This window comes from Gopherus flavomarginatus, chromosome 2, assembly GCF_025201925.1.
Source record: "Gopherus flavomarginatus isolate rGopFla2 chromosome 2, rGopFla2.mat.asm, whole genome shotgun sequence".
Taxonomy (NCBI): Eukaryota; Metazoa; Chordata; order Testudines; family Testudinidae; genus Gopherus; species Gopherus flavomarginatus.
The window spans coordinates 97389286-97402776 of record NC_066618.1 but is presented as its reverse complement, the minus strand read 5'-3'; positions in this window follow the sequence as shown (position 1 = coordinate 97402776).

Here is a 13491-nt window from a genome sequence, read left to right as displayed (position 1 = left end):
ATCAAGTATCACCTCCCAACCCCCAACCTTCCTTTTTGGCCCACAGCTGTTTTGGTGGGGCAGCGCTGGGGAAGGAGGGTTTGTTTCTGCAGGGCTGGACGGTGCTGTGGAGGGTGTTTCCGCGGGGTTGGGGGAGTTCGGCCCTCAGCTGTTTTCTTTGGAGTAATGTGGCCCTCGCTGCTTTACGAGTTGTGCAGGCCTGCTCTAGAGTTTACTTTAAAGATGATGTTCAGCAGGAAAAAAGTAGGTTTGTGTGGTTGTTTTTCTTCTTTATACTAGTTATTTTCCTGCTTAATTTATTTATTTTTTAAACTAATAAATAGCAGGAATGTCAAGCATGGTCTTCCCTTGTTTTGCAGGAAAACTCAATGCATGTCTCAGATGTGGATTTTCAGCTTCATCTGCCCCTAATCCTACCATTTTTCTCTGTAGTCCATAAAGTCTTCAAGAAAAAAAATAGACCAACCAAAAACAGGGTAAACAAGACCTGAATTTCTAATGCAAAACAAATCTAACAACTACACAACAGGCTGGAAGAAATCCCTTTCAGGCGGTGCTTAATTTGTAATGAAAGAGATGCTGCGGCTCAAGCAATTAGGTGCTTTCAGAACTGATGCAGCAAGCCCAGAGATACCGGGGCTCTGAACTGCCAAGCCTAGAGGTGCCGGGGCTCAGCCCTGGCACAAATTAAGTGTGCTTTCAGGCTTATTTTGTAAACATCTAGATAGAAATGAAGGCAGCTCCAGGATTCACAAGGGAGTATAGGCTTCCCAGAATCAGCCACTTAAAGCCATGATTTTGCCCCTGAGGTAAATCCATCTTGCCTGTCTCTCTGGGCTTGTCTTCACTGCTAAACATTGTGTCATTTTTTTAACTTGGGATAAACAACCTGTATCCCCTCCAGGGGATGACCTTAGCAAGTTTACCTCACAATAAAACAGGAATACCTGGTCTTCATTATGTTTTTACCTCAGGATAGCTCTTGTGTGTTAGTTACCCTGAGGTAAATATGCACAGTACTTTTGCATGAACACAAAGCCTCTGTGCTGACCAGAGCACTAGGTGCAACAGAAGCAGCGCACTTACACTGCTCTAGATGGCAAAATCCCAGGACCCAAGAATAGGGATTTTGTACTGCCACAGACCTGGGCAGAGGCAAAGGAATGGCCAGTGGATCCAGGATTTTGCAGATCCACTTGCCAAGCCCCCGACTGCTGGAGTTAATGGCTCTGGATCAGCTCTGCTACTGTTCTTTAGCTTGTGGTGGAAGGGAGGTTTCCATTCCCCTTATGCCTCCTCACACCCTCCCCCATCCATACCACTCAGCCTACTTACCAGGGCTGTGTCCCGAGACTATGATTTGTCCCTTGATGTCTATTTGAATGAATGCAGATCCACATTAAATAAGCACTGTAGGCATGACTTTAAGGGGGAAATGTATTGATATGGTACATATTATATAGAAAAATCTAATTACAAAACAAGGAATGAGCCAGAGAGTTTTAAATTGGACCCTAGCAAGTTAAGTTTGCACTATACTTTCCATCAACTTATTCTGTATCCTGTACCTTACTCTGTTGTGAAGTGGTTAATACTAGTTTCCAATATTCTGACCTTCTTTAGTAAGTGTTTATACATGTAGCAAAGAGAATGAGAGGAGCCACTAAAATAAGCATATCTACATTATCATATATATGAAGATTTCATTGTGCTTTTAAATATGTGTGTTTCTGATTGCTGTGCTATGTCCGATAAGCATTTTACTGGGAAAAACCCTAATGGTACATTTGGAAGGATGCAGAAGTTGTTGCTAATTGGACCAATAAAGGCTGGTCTTCCAAATTGAACTATGAAAGGGAAGGAACTGGTGGAAAGTTACCTCCCATCTTGTCCCACTGCCAGAATGTGAGATTAGGCAGGCAAATTCTCTCCCTCAGGTCCAAGCCTTGAAGGGTGAAATCACTCTAGCAAATTAACCCTTGCTGGAAGGTGTGAGTGGATTGGTAAATTAGATAGCTTCCCACTTCTAGAAGAAGGGCTTGAAGAAACTTTATAAACAAGGCAACACACACAGTGTTTGCACACTGACATTTAGTATTTTAATAAAATGCAGCCCAATTTAAAAAAAAAATCTAAATCAAATCAGTGCTGTAGTATTGCCCTTAAAATAACCCAGTAATAAATGAAAAAGCCTCCTACTGCCCAAAGACAACCAGTTAACTTCCTTATATAAAGCCATAGGTCTTTGAAATGGCTTTGTAGCCTAATAAAACAAATGAAACCAAATGTGCAAAAAATGTAAGGTTGTGTGTGTGTGTGTGTGTGTGTGCGCGCGCGCCAATCTCTTGTATTAAAATAGTATGAGCCCCTGGGCTCTTTAAGCTAATATTTGCCTCAATCACTCCCACTGGCTGGCTTGTGCTTTCACGAGTGAACACAGGGCGCATCTTTTGAGAAACATGCTACATCCTTGTGTTAGATAGAGGAGCTATACAGTAACTGTATGGGAGAGATTAAGAAACTGTTCTGTATGGAACTATTCAAAGTAGAGAACCCCGAGATATGCAAAGCATTATGCAACTCAGATTGGCACATGTTGTTCTGCAGCCCCAAATAGTTGCTATTGTAGAAACAGTCTTTTTTAATATTCACGTACAAAAGCTTTCGACATGTACTAAATCAATGCCCCATCTGGTACTATTGTGCATTCTTCTACTAAATAGACATTGGGCCAAAAGCAGCCCTGGTGTAAAGTATCCTATTGCCATCAATAGGAATTAAATCTGCTTACACCAACGCTTAATTTTGCCCATAAACTGCAAATGGTTGCTCTGTGTATGTAAATATATATATATTATCCTTCTGTGAACATACACTTAGCTTATGTCTGCTGTAGGATTCTGCTTTTCAGTGATTGCTTGCAAATTGGAGAACAGTTTTAATGTTTTATTAATAAGAAAGCTTAGTTTCTTTATATTACACCTGTAGGCCCTGCTTCAGCTACCCTTTCTTATGTGAGCAGTAACACTGACCTAAGTGGAACTATTAACGCAGTAGAATTGGGCCCTTAGGCCTTTAAGAATTTTTTTCAGGATGGAAATAAGATAATAACTCCTTGGCAAGGATTCAAGCTGGGCTGCTGTACCCAAGAGAGTGCAAGAACTGGAACAGCATTAGATATGTTATTATGTGCGACAAGCCTTAAGGGGCCAAATATGGGCTTCACTCACTAAGATCCCTGTCTCATGAACTCCCTAATGCCCATTCAGCCCCACTCTATCCAGCTCCTATTTAACTCAATGGCTAAACACCCTTGGATGTCTATCTATCTATGCAAGCTTTCACGGTGTGCTCTCACTGGTGTAGCTGAGGCCAAGAGCCACAAACCCACACTTAGGCACCTAAACCCCATACTTACGCACCTAAGTCCTGATTTTGACTCCATTGTGATCCACAAAAAATCCTGCTGAACCCTTTAGGCACCATGGCTCACTTGGTATCTAAGTTTTCAGGGTAACCATTCCCTCAGCACCTATGTTTCTGCCTCTGAGCATGTGCACTGCTGCCTCATTCTAGGCATCCAGACACCTATCTTCTGCCTAAGCCCCAGAACTATTAAAAAACTAGGGCAAGACAGACATTCAATAGCGTATGTCATGCAGGGGTGGCAGGTTTGTAGAAATTTTGGTGATGCCCAGAACCCGTCCTCACTCAAACTCCGCCCCTCACCTGCCCAAGGCTCTGGGAGGGAGTTTGGGTGGGGGAGGAGGTCTGGGGTGCAGGCCCTAGGCTGGGGTAGGGGATTGGGGTGCAGGCTCTGGGAGGGAGTTTGGTGATGGGATGGGGTGCAGAGGTGTGGGGTGTGGCTGCAGATGAGGAGTTTGTGGTGTGGAAGGGGCTCAGGGCTTGGGCAGAGGGTTGGGGTGTAGGGGGTGAGGGCTCTGTCTGTGGCTTGGAATCAGATGTTTGGGGTGTTTGGAGAGGCTCAGCGCTCAGGCAGGGGGTTGAGATGCAGGGGGATGAGGGCTCTGGCTGGGACTGGGGATAAGGTGTTTGGGGTGTGGGAGGGGCTCAGGGCTAGGGCAGAGGGTTAGGGTGTGGGGGGGTGAGGGCTCTGGCTGGGACTGGGAATAAGGTGTTTGGGGTGCTGGATGGGCTGAGGCAGAGGGTTGGGGTGCAGGGGGATGAGGGCTCTGGCTGACACTTGGGATAAGGTGTTTGACGTGCTGGAGGGGCTCAGGGCTCGGGCAGAGGGTTGAGGCTGTAGTGAGGGGTGAAAGCTCTGACTGGGGGTGTAGGCTCTGGGGTGCGGCAGGGCTGGGGATGAGTTCGGGGTGCAGGCAGGCTGCTCCGGGAGAGGGGCCAGAAAGGAGGATTCCCCCCAGGCCTTTCCCTGCTGGCAGCAGCAAGCTCTGGGGGAGGCGGAGCCCCCCTTTCCTGCCCACCCCCTAGCAGCACATGGTCACTGCATGTGCTCCTATGGCCCCTCTCAGGTCCAGGAATGTCCCTCGCCTCCCTCGTGGTGGGTGCCGGCGGGTGCTGCATGTGCCTCCTCCCCTGCTGTTGCCCTTGACTGTAGCTTCACTGGGGGGTGAGGGGTGGGACTGCCTCCTTGCCCAACATGGGGCAGGAGCGGTGAGTGCGGGCGGGTGGGGGGATATCTGTGCTGCTGGAGGGTCCTGCCAGAAAAAGGAAGGATCTGAGGGGAAAGGGCAGGCTCAGTGTCAGTCTGCCATGGCAGTTGAGATCGGGGGACCTAAGACCCTGAGGCAGCAGTTGCTGCAGGGAGGCAACATGGAGCTGCACGGAAGAGACAGTGTGTCAGTTTTCAGAGTAGCAGCCATGCTCCGGAGCCCCGGGAAGGCAAGAGGGGGACAGGGGAGGCACGGGGGGAAGGGAGGCTGGGGAGGACACCTGGCCCCAAATATTGGTGGAGCTGGACTCCTGGGCTCTAAATATTGCTGGTGCCCGAGCACCACGTGGCTATGGAACTCGCCGCCCATGATGTCATGTGCAGGGCCTGATCCAGTAGGTGAGCTCAAAGGTTGCCTGCTGGATTGGGTCCCATTTGAAATAATAGAGATATGGGAAACCCAGGTTCAATTCCACTCTCTTTTAGAGGGGGAGAAGGCATTTGAAAAGGGGTCTCTCACTTCTCAAGAAAGTGGTCCAAAAACTGGGCTAAAAGTTACAATTTGGGCTCCTCCTACTCTGTGATTTTGAATGGGACCTGATTCAGGAGGCAGCCTCTGAGCACATCCACTGGATCAGGCCCCGTACATGACTTAGGTGGTCAAATGCCTGTCTTCCCTGGTTCTTGAATCAAACTTAAAAGTTGCAATGCCCTAGGCCCTTCATGGATCCCACCCTGAGTGTCTGTGGTAGTAGGATAGAGGCACATTAATTTGCCTCATTCAGGGCTTGATTTTGCACCAGTGAAGCCCGTGGGAGTTTGGTCACTGACTTCAATATGAAGAACCCCTGAGTATGCACTTTGCATGGGACAGGCCATCCCACCTGTGCCTACGTCAAATAGTTGCAGATTTTCTTTAAAATCCCATTGGAAATTCTGTATGAGCCCTGCTTCATTCACTATGGATATTGCAAGGTGTATGATGATTAAAGTAGGCCTGCAAAAGGCCTTCCCTTGTTTACTGTGGATATAAATGAGTTTACTGGTTTCTCTCTGGATTTGCAGACTACTACACAGTAGCAGAAGATATTACATGTGTGTCTAAGGTGGTAGAAAAATATAAAAAATATAAAATTAAGTCAATGGCTAAACTAAATATTGCATTTGAGAAATAGTCTGTGATCATGCAGTTAAAGTCTACACCAAAATGCATATGCATAAAGGGGTGCCATTATATTTGCATATCCAAACTTAACTTTAGCATTTTCTGACCTTTGTGTGTTTAACTGTGCTTCTCTTAATGCAGGTGGTGGTTGTTTGGTTGTTTGTTTAGGAATATAGATTTTATATGCCATCTAGTCTTCTGTGGAAGATGTATGACATTTGGTCAAATGCATTTTGCTTTCAGGATAAATTATAAAGTACTTAAGTATATTTCATTACACATTATATTTAATCTTCAGGCAAAATGCATTCTATGTAAATATTGTTTTTTATTATCAGGGCACATTGTATACTGTCCAAGACTGCATCTCATTGTAGGGAGCTATGCAATTTGTCTAACCAACCTAAGGAAAAAGGACATCAAATATAATATGAGCAACTCTATTGGTGAACGTATTAGAGGGGTAGCCGTGTTAGTCTGGATCTGTAAAAAGTGACAAAGAGTCCTGTGGCACCTTATAGACTAAGAGAAGTATTGGAGCATAAGCTTTCGTGGGTGAATACCCACTTTGTCAGATGCATGCGACATGCATCTGAGGAAGTGGGTATTCACCCACGAAAGCTTATGCTCCAATACTTCTAGTCTATAAGGTGCCACAGGACTCTTTGTCTATTGGTGGAATGAATTTTAATCATGTTTATCATTCTTCCAGATACACGGTAATGGAATCTGATAAATTTAATTCTCTGTACCTCATTCTGATCGCTGATGAGATATTAATGTTACAACATTCCAATGGCAGCAAGCTGCGGACGAAGCTGTGCATATCTCTGTCATAAACAGATAGCTAAGGGTTAATGTCTCTTTCACCTGAAGCACCTGACCAGAGGACCAATCAGGAAACCGGATTTTTTTCAACTTTGGGTGGAGGGAATTGTGTGTCTGAAGTCTTTGTTTTCTGGCTGCCTGCTTTCTCTGAGCTTTGGAGAAGTAGTTCTACTTTCTAGTCTTCTGTTTCTAAGTGTAAGGACAAAGAGATTAGATAGTAAGTTCTATGGTTTCTTTTCTTTGGTATTTGCATGAATATAAGTGCTGGAGTGCTTTGATTTGTATTCTTTTGGAATAAGGCTGTTTATTCAATATTCTTTTAAGCAATTGACCCTGTGTTGTATCATCTTAATACAGAGAGAACATTTGTACTTATTTTTCTTTCTTTTTATATAAAACTTTCTTTTAAGACCTGTTGGAGTTTTTCTTTACTTCAGGGAAATTGAGTCTGTACTCACCAGGGAATTGGTGGGAGGAAGAAATCAAGGGGAGATTTGTGTGTTGGATCGCTAGCCTGATTTTGCATTCCCTCTGGGGAAATAGGAAAGTACTTTTGTTTCCAGGATTGGGAACGGAGAGGGGGAGTCCCTCTGTGTAGTTTCACAGAGCTTGTGTCGGTGTATCTCTCCAGGAGCACCTGGAGGGGGGAAGGGAAAAAGGATTATTTCCCTTGGTTGTAAGACTCAAGGGATTTGGGTCTTGGGGTCCCCAGGGAAGGTTTTTCAAAGGGACCAGAGTGCCCCAAAACACTCTAATTTTTTGGGTGGTGGCAGCAGGTACCAGGTCCAAGCTGGTAACTAAGCTTGGAGGTTTTCATGCTAACCCCCGTATTTTGGACGCTAAGGTCCAAATCTGGGACTAAGGTTCCTCCACATTGAGGGAGGGGGTGATTTCTATGACCTTGCATTGTACAGATCTCTCAATACAGTGCAAGACAATATTGTTTTGGGGTTTACAGTCCAGATAGTGTGTGCACTGGAATGCTGGCCATTCCCCCAGCTGATTTCACACAGAGCTGATTTCTCCCACACAGAGCTGATTTCAGTCTGCGTCTGCAGCTGGGTGTGGCCTTGCCTGGGTGTGTGCTGGAAAGGGGCTTGAGAGCCTGGCACAGCAACCCAATGCAAGGGAAACCCAGGCTGGTAGGACCGGCGGGCTCAATGGGACCCCAGCACATCTGGTGGTCCCCTGAAAGGGGGATTCAACCTGTCATCCATACCCTTTATGTGCTCCAGTTCCTTCATATATAAAATTTGGATAGCAGCACATACCTATCTCATGCAGATGTTGCTAATCTAAATCACTTAATATTTGTGGAGTGCACTGGGCACTTCAGATGGACCCCTGTTCTTCAGTTCCACCAACGTAGGCTTCTCCTATTGGAGCTAAAGGAGAACTCCTTATCTGCTAGTTGCAGCAGGTCCCTTATTCTTTGCGTAGGTCAGTCATTAAAGGGCAACATCACTATCACACACTCAAAACAGCACACTAGAACTTGAGCCAATGTGCATTGAAGTCATGGGAATTCTTATCCTTGACTTCACTAGCTTTTGGATTAGGTTTTGCTAGGGCGCTATATACATGCAAATTTATTATATGTCAATATTGGGATTACCACTGCTTTATAACAGGTGTTTTCTGTAGGTCACCTGAGTGACCTACAGAAAACACCTGAAAAACCTGGAACACCAGCACCAGCATGTTCCTTGGAAGATTCCTAACATAAAGTGGGAAGAACATAGCACTAACATCAGTGTCCTCACAGAGGCCAACATCTTCAGTGTAGAGGTCCTGATTATCCAGCACGAGCTGAGGTGGAGCGGGCACTGTGTGTCCATGCCTGATGTACCCTTACAAAAACAATTGCTGTACTCCCAACTCACCAAAGGAAAAAGGACATGGGGAGTCCAAAATAAACTCTTTAAATACACCCTCAAGATAAACATCAAGAGTGGGAGATTGCAGCCCAGGATAGGGATAACTGGAGAAGACTTGTCAGAGAGGAAACGTCCACTTTTGAGGAAAGTCACCTTGCTCTGGTTGCAGAAACATGCCAGAAAAGAAAGGAAAGAGAACTGTCATGCAGCAGTCGTGGCCCAACTCTGTCTTCCAACACCACCTGCCATGTCTGCCAATGAGCCAGTGGCTCAAGCATTGCACTTCTCAGTAACCAAAAGACCCAAGAAAAATAAAACCGATGAAAGAGATCATCCTCAACCTTGAGGAATCGCCAATGATATGTCAATATTAATTTTGAAGTGAAAAGATTTTATAACTCCCACGACTTCTGGCATCTATCCTTTTAAAAATGATACAGTGTTCTACAGTTCATTGTACAATATTCTAAAACACTATAGTAACTCTTCATAAAATGATGAATATATAGTGCTTATGGCATTAGCAATTATTGTAAGCTAGCACTGTGTATTCACAAACATTGCAGAATTTTTGTTCTTTAAGTTATTGTTGTTATAATTTATTTATGACATTTAGACAGCAACTCAAGCATGCCAGGCAGGTGCACACACAACATAGAAAAGAAAGAAACTTTCATTCACTTCAGTGGGTCTAGGATGAAGAATTTATCATCTAAGGCCTTGATCCTACAAGACTGATGGCCCAGATCCACAAAGGGATTAGGGACTTATATCTAAGGTTTAGGTGCCTAAGTCACAGTTTTAGGCTTCACTGTGATCCACAAAACCCCTACTCAGATGCCGCCTAACCCTGTAGGCACCTAAACTTATTCGGCACCTAAATTTTCAGGGTTAAAGTTCCCTAGGTGCCTAAGTTTCTGCCTCTGGGCCTGTATACTTCTGCCTTCATGTAGGCACCTGGGTGCCTACCTCTGGTCTGAGCCCGCAGGTTTGTCACAAACTGGAGAAAGACAGTGGATGAATGCCGTCTTGGCTGTAGGGCCCCTGTCATAAACAGATAGCTAAGGGTTAATGTCTCTTTCACCTGAAGCACCTGACCAGAGGACCAATCAGAAAACCGGATTTTTTCAACTCTGGGTGGAGGGAAGTTTGTGTCTGAGTCTTTTGTCTGTCTGCCTGCTTTCTCTGAGCTTTGGAGAAGTAGTTTCTACTTTCTAGTCTTCTGTTTCTAAGTGTAAGGACAAAGAGATCAGATAGTAAGTTCTATGGTTTCTTTTCTTTGGTATTTGCATGAATATAAGTGCTGGAGTGCTTTGATTTGTATTCTTTTTGAATAAGGCTGTTTATTCAATATTCTTTTAAGCAATCGACCCTGTATTTTGTCACCTTAATACAGAGAGACCATTTGTATGTATTTTTCCTTTCTTTTTTATATAAAGCTTTCTTTTAAGACCTGTTGGAGTTTTTCTTTACTTCAGGGAAATTGGGTCTGTACTCACCAGGGAATTGGTGGGAGGAAGAAATCAGGGGAGATCTGTGTGTTGGATTTGCCAGCCTGATTTTGCATTCCCTCTGGGGGAATAGGAAAGTGCTTTTGGTTTCCAGGACTGGGAACGGAGAGGGGGAGTCACTCTGTTTGGATTCACAGAGCTTGTGTCTGTGTATCTCTCCAGGAGCACCTGGAGGGGGGAAGGGAAAAAGGATTATTTCCCTTGGTTGTGAGACTCAAGGGATTTGGGTCTTGGGGTCCCCAGGGAAGGTTTTTCAGGGGGACCAGAGTGCCCCAAACACTCTAATTTTTTGGGTGGTGGCAGCAGGTACCAGGTCCAAGCTGGTAACTAAGCTTGGAGGTTTTCATGCTAACCCCCATATTTTGGACGCTAAGGTCCAAATCTGGGACTAAGTGTCACAAACTGGAGAAAGACAGTGGATGAATGCCGTCTTGGCTGTAGGGCCCCATCTGGTAAATGTCCTCTCAAGACATGTATCCGATGAAATTCCATTCAAAACGTGTCCAGAAGGTACTGCCCACTTAATAACGTTTAGCCCACTGGTTAGAGCATCTTCTGGGATGTAGGAAACCCATATTTAATTCCCTTCTCTACCAGAGAGGAAGAAAGGATTTGAACCAGCCTCTCCCACTTCTTAGGAGGGCACACAAACCATTGAGCTATTAGATATTCTGATAGAGTACATGAGGATGTTTTCTCAATCTCTCCTGTGAAGCTGTTCCACTGTATATCAATACTTAAAGAGTCATTGGGGCAGACAGAGAGAGAGACCAGGTATAAGGAGGAATGACTCTGTAGCTTGGTGGTTAGGCTGCCCATCTGGGAGACCTAGGATCTAGTTCTCTACCTTTATAAATCTTTTATTATTTCTCCAAGGTGGAGCAACTTCAACAAACAAGTTTGAGGAAACCCCATATCAATTCCTGATCTGAACTAACCCCCTTAGGTTATTTTTATGGACCTGGGTCTCAACATCCCTTTTGGCTTCAGCCTCTCAGCTTTTCCAGCTTTTTATGTTTTTGTGTGTGGGTGTGTGTGCGTGTGTTTACATTTAAAAAAGAAACATTAAAACAATCTGTTCCCTTTGCCCCTGTTTGGCTAGGAGTATGTAAGGGCCACAACCCATCCACCTATGGAGAGAGAAAACAAGAAGATAACAGAGAGGAATAAAAACAAAATAAACAATCTTAAACTGGTATTTGCAGTTTCATCTCACCAGGGAGCCTGCAATAATACATTTCTACCAGTGTGTGGTGCTGCCTGTGACTATAAATCAGCTGTACTCCCAGGCTTAATTATGTGGTTCCTTAATGGTGAAGTAACCATTGCTGGTTTTCTTGGGCTACTGGTCTTGAAAGCAATCCCAGAACTCCAAAGAAACATTCCCTTAAGGTAGAAATATTTCTCTAGTGTGGTAGAAATAGGAATGAAAGGGCCTACCTTTGTAGTATGTACTCTGCAGTGGGTTCCTCCTCTGTTTCTCACTTGAACTCCATGTTAGGTTTTAGGAAAAAGTTTGATGTAATTTAGGTTTACTCTAATCACTCTGCCTCCTATGCCTTCTTTTTCTCACTGGTGCATTGCTTCAGAAGAATGTCACACATAGTTGGTAAACAGTCCTAGTTCTAAACTTGCCAAAGCCCAAATGTGGGTGCAAGATGTGACAAAAAGTTAAAATACCCAATATGAAGGGATACACAAATGGTACATGCAGGGCACTTAAAATGTTGTAGTATTCATCTGCGTAAACAATGTTTCCTGTAGCCATAGTTTCACAATTTTGTATTTCTGATATAAAGAATGTCCAATAATAAATATGAGGGGATAACAATTTTGTTTGGTAATATATAACTTTGAGAGTAGAATGAGTGATTATTCCTTAAAATAAGGGACACCTGTTTCTGAAAGGTATGTGAATAGTATAAATGGGTTTAAATTCTACCTTCAGATACTCATGTGCAACTCTTACTGAACTCATGGTGAGTTGCATGTGTGTATTTGGGATTAGAATTTGGCCCATGATGTCAGAAGACATGCAGACTGTTAAGATTTTGAGGGGATGTTCTTTTATCTTCTTAATGGACAAACCCCACGAAAGTTGCAAGATTTCTTGTGAAGTAGAACTGGGACTGTGTCAAAGCTTCAAATAGTTATTTGGTTAAACTTTGGGGCAGTCACTCTGAAATATTTGTTAGAAGCTTACTAATTAGGAAGTTGTTGTTGAATTATTTTCTGTAATAGGGTAGCATCCAGAACCCCCAATCTGTACTATGGTAGTATCGAGGGCCCCCAATCAAGGATCACAATCCCATTGTGCTAGGTACTGTATAGTCACAGAACAAAGAAAACAGTACCTACCCTTGAGGGCTCAGAGCAGAACTGCTGTGATAGACAGGATATGACAAAAGGATATGGGGGGAGGGATAGCTCAGTGGTTTGAGCATTGGCCTGCTAAATCCAGGGTTGTGAGTTCAATCCTTGAGGGGGCCATTTAGGGATCTAGGGCAAAATTAGTACTTGGTCCTGCTAGTGAAGGCAGGGGACTGGACTCAATGACCTTTCAGGGTCCCTTCCAGTTCTATGAGAGAGGTATATCTCTCTATATGTAAACAGATCAACTCCTGTCTTTCTCCACCACAAGATATCAAAATGAACAGACTTGAGAAGAAAAGCAGAAGTGGTGACCCTTTCTCTTTGCAGTATTTGTGGTGTGGCCATTTCTACTGCTGCTTTTCCTGTCTTCCTCATGGAGAGTTCTGACAATAGCTCAGTACAAGTTGCAGGAGAATCAGATGTTACAAAGAAGTGCTTCTCCTTTCCCAAGATACTGACTGCTGCCTCTCCCTTTCTCCCTCATGGCCAGTTCATGTCAAACCCACTCACTAATTTTCCATTCCTACTTCCTCTGTGGTGATTGACTTGTCCTCCCCAGTGCTGGTTTTCTCTGTAATTTTTCTCACCCTGGTGGTATATTGAAAACTGTGTTAAAAACATATGCTATTTCTTTAAATTCTCAAGAGTTTCCTGGTCTTGCTTGCAGCCTAAGGGGATCTGAGGGAAGCATGTAATCTGGGTCTTTGATCAGTCAGCCTGCGAAGAGCCAGGCTAGATCAAGATGGAGTGACTTCTGCTGCTCTGCCTTATGGAGCAGTCTGGTTTCTCTCTATCTTTTTGGTTCTCGTGTGTTAGGGTTCCAGGATAAGGGTCTAGATTGTAAGAAATAAATTGTTACACTTCAATCTTCAGGAAAGAGTATTTTTATCTAACTTCTCTATTTGTATGCCATGACCATTACAACCTCATTATCTGACACTAAACCCTTCCCTGACTAATGAGTTACTATTAGGAACTCTGCAACACTGCAGGGCTGAGATGTGCGTACAGTCTCTAGGAAGTCTGCTTTGCTTTGTTCTACCAACAAAGTCTGCTTAAGAGCTGGACACAAATGTCTCAGATTTACTGATTACACTAATCTAC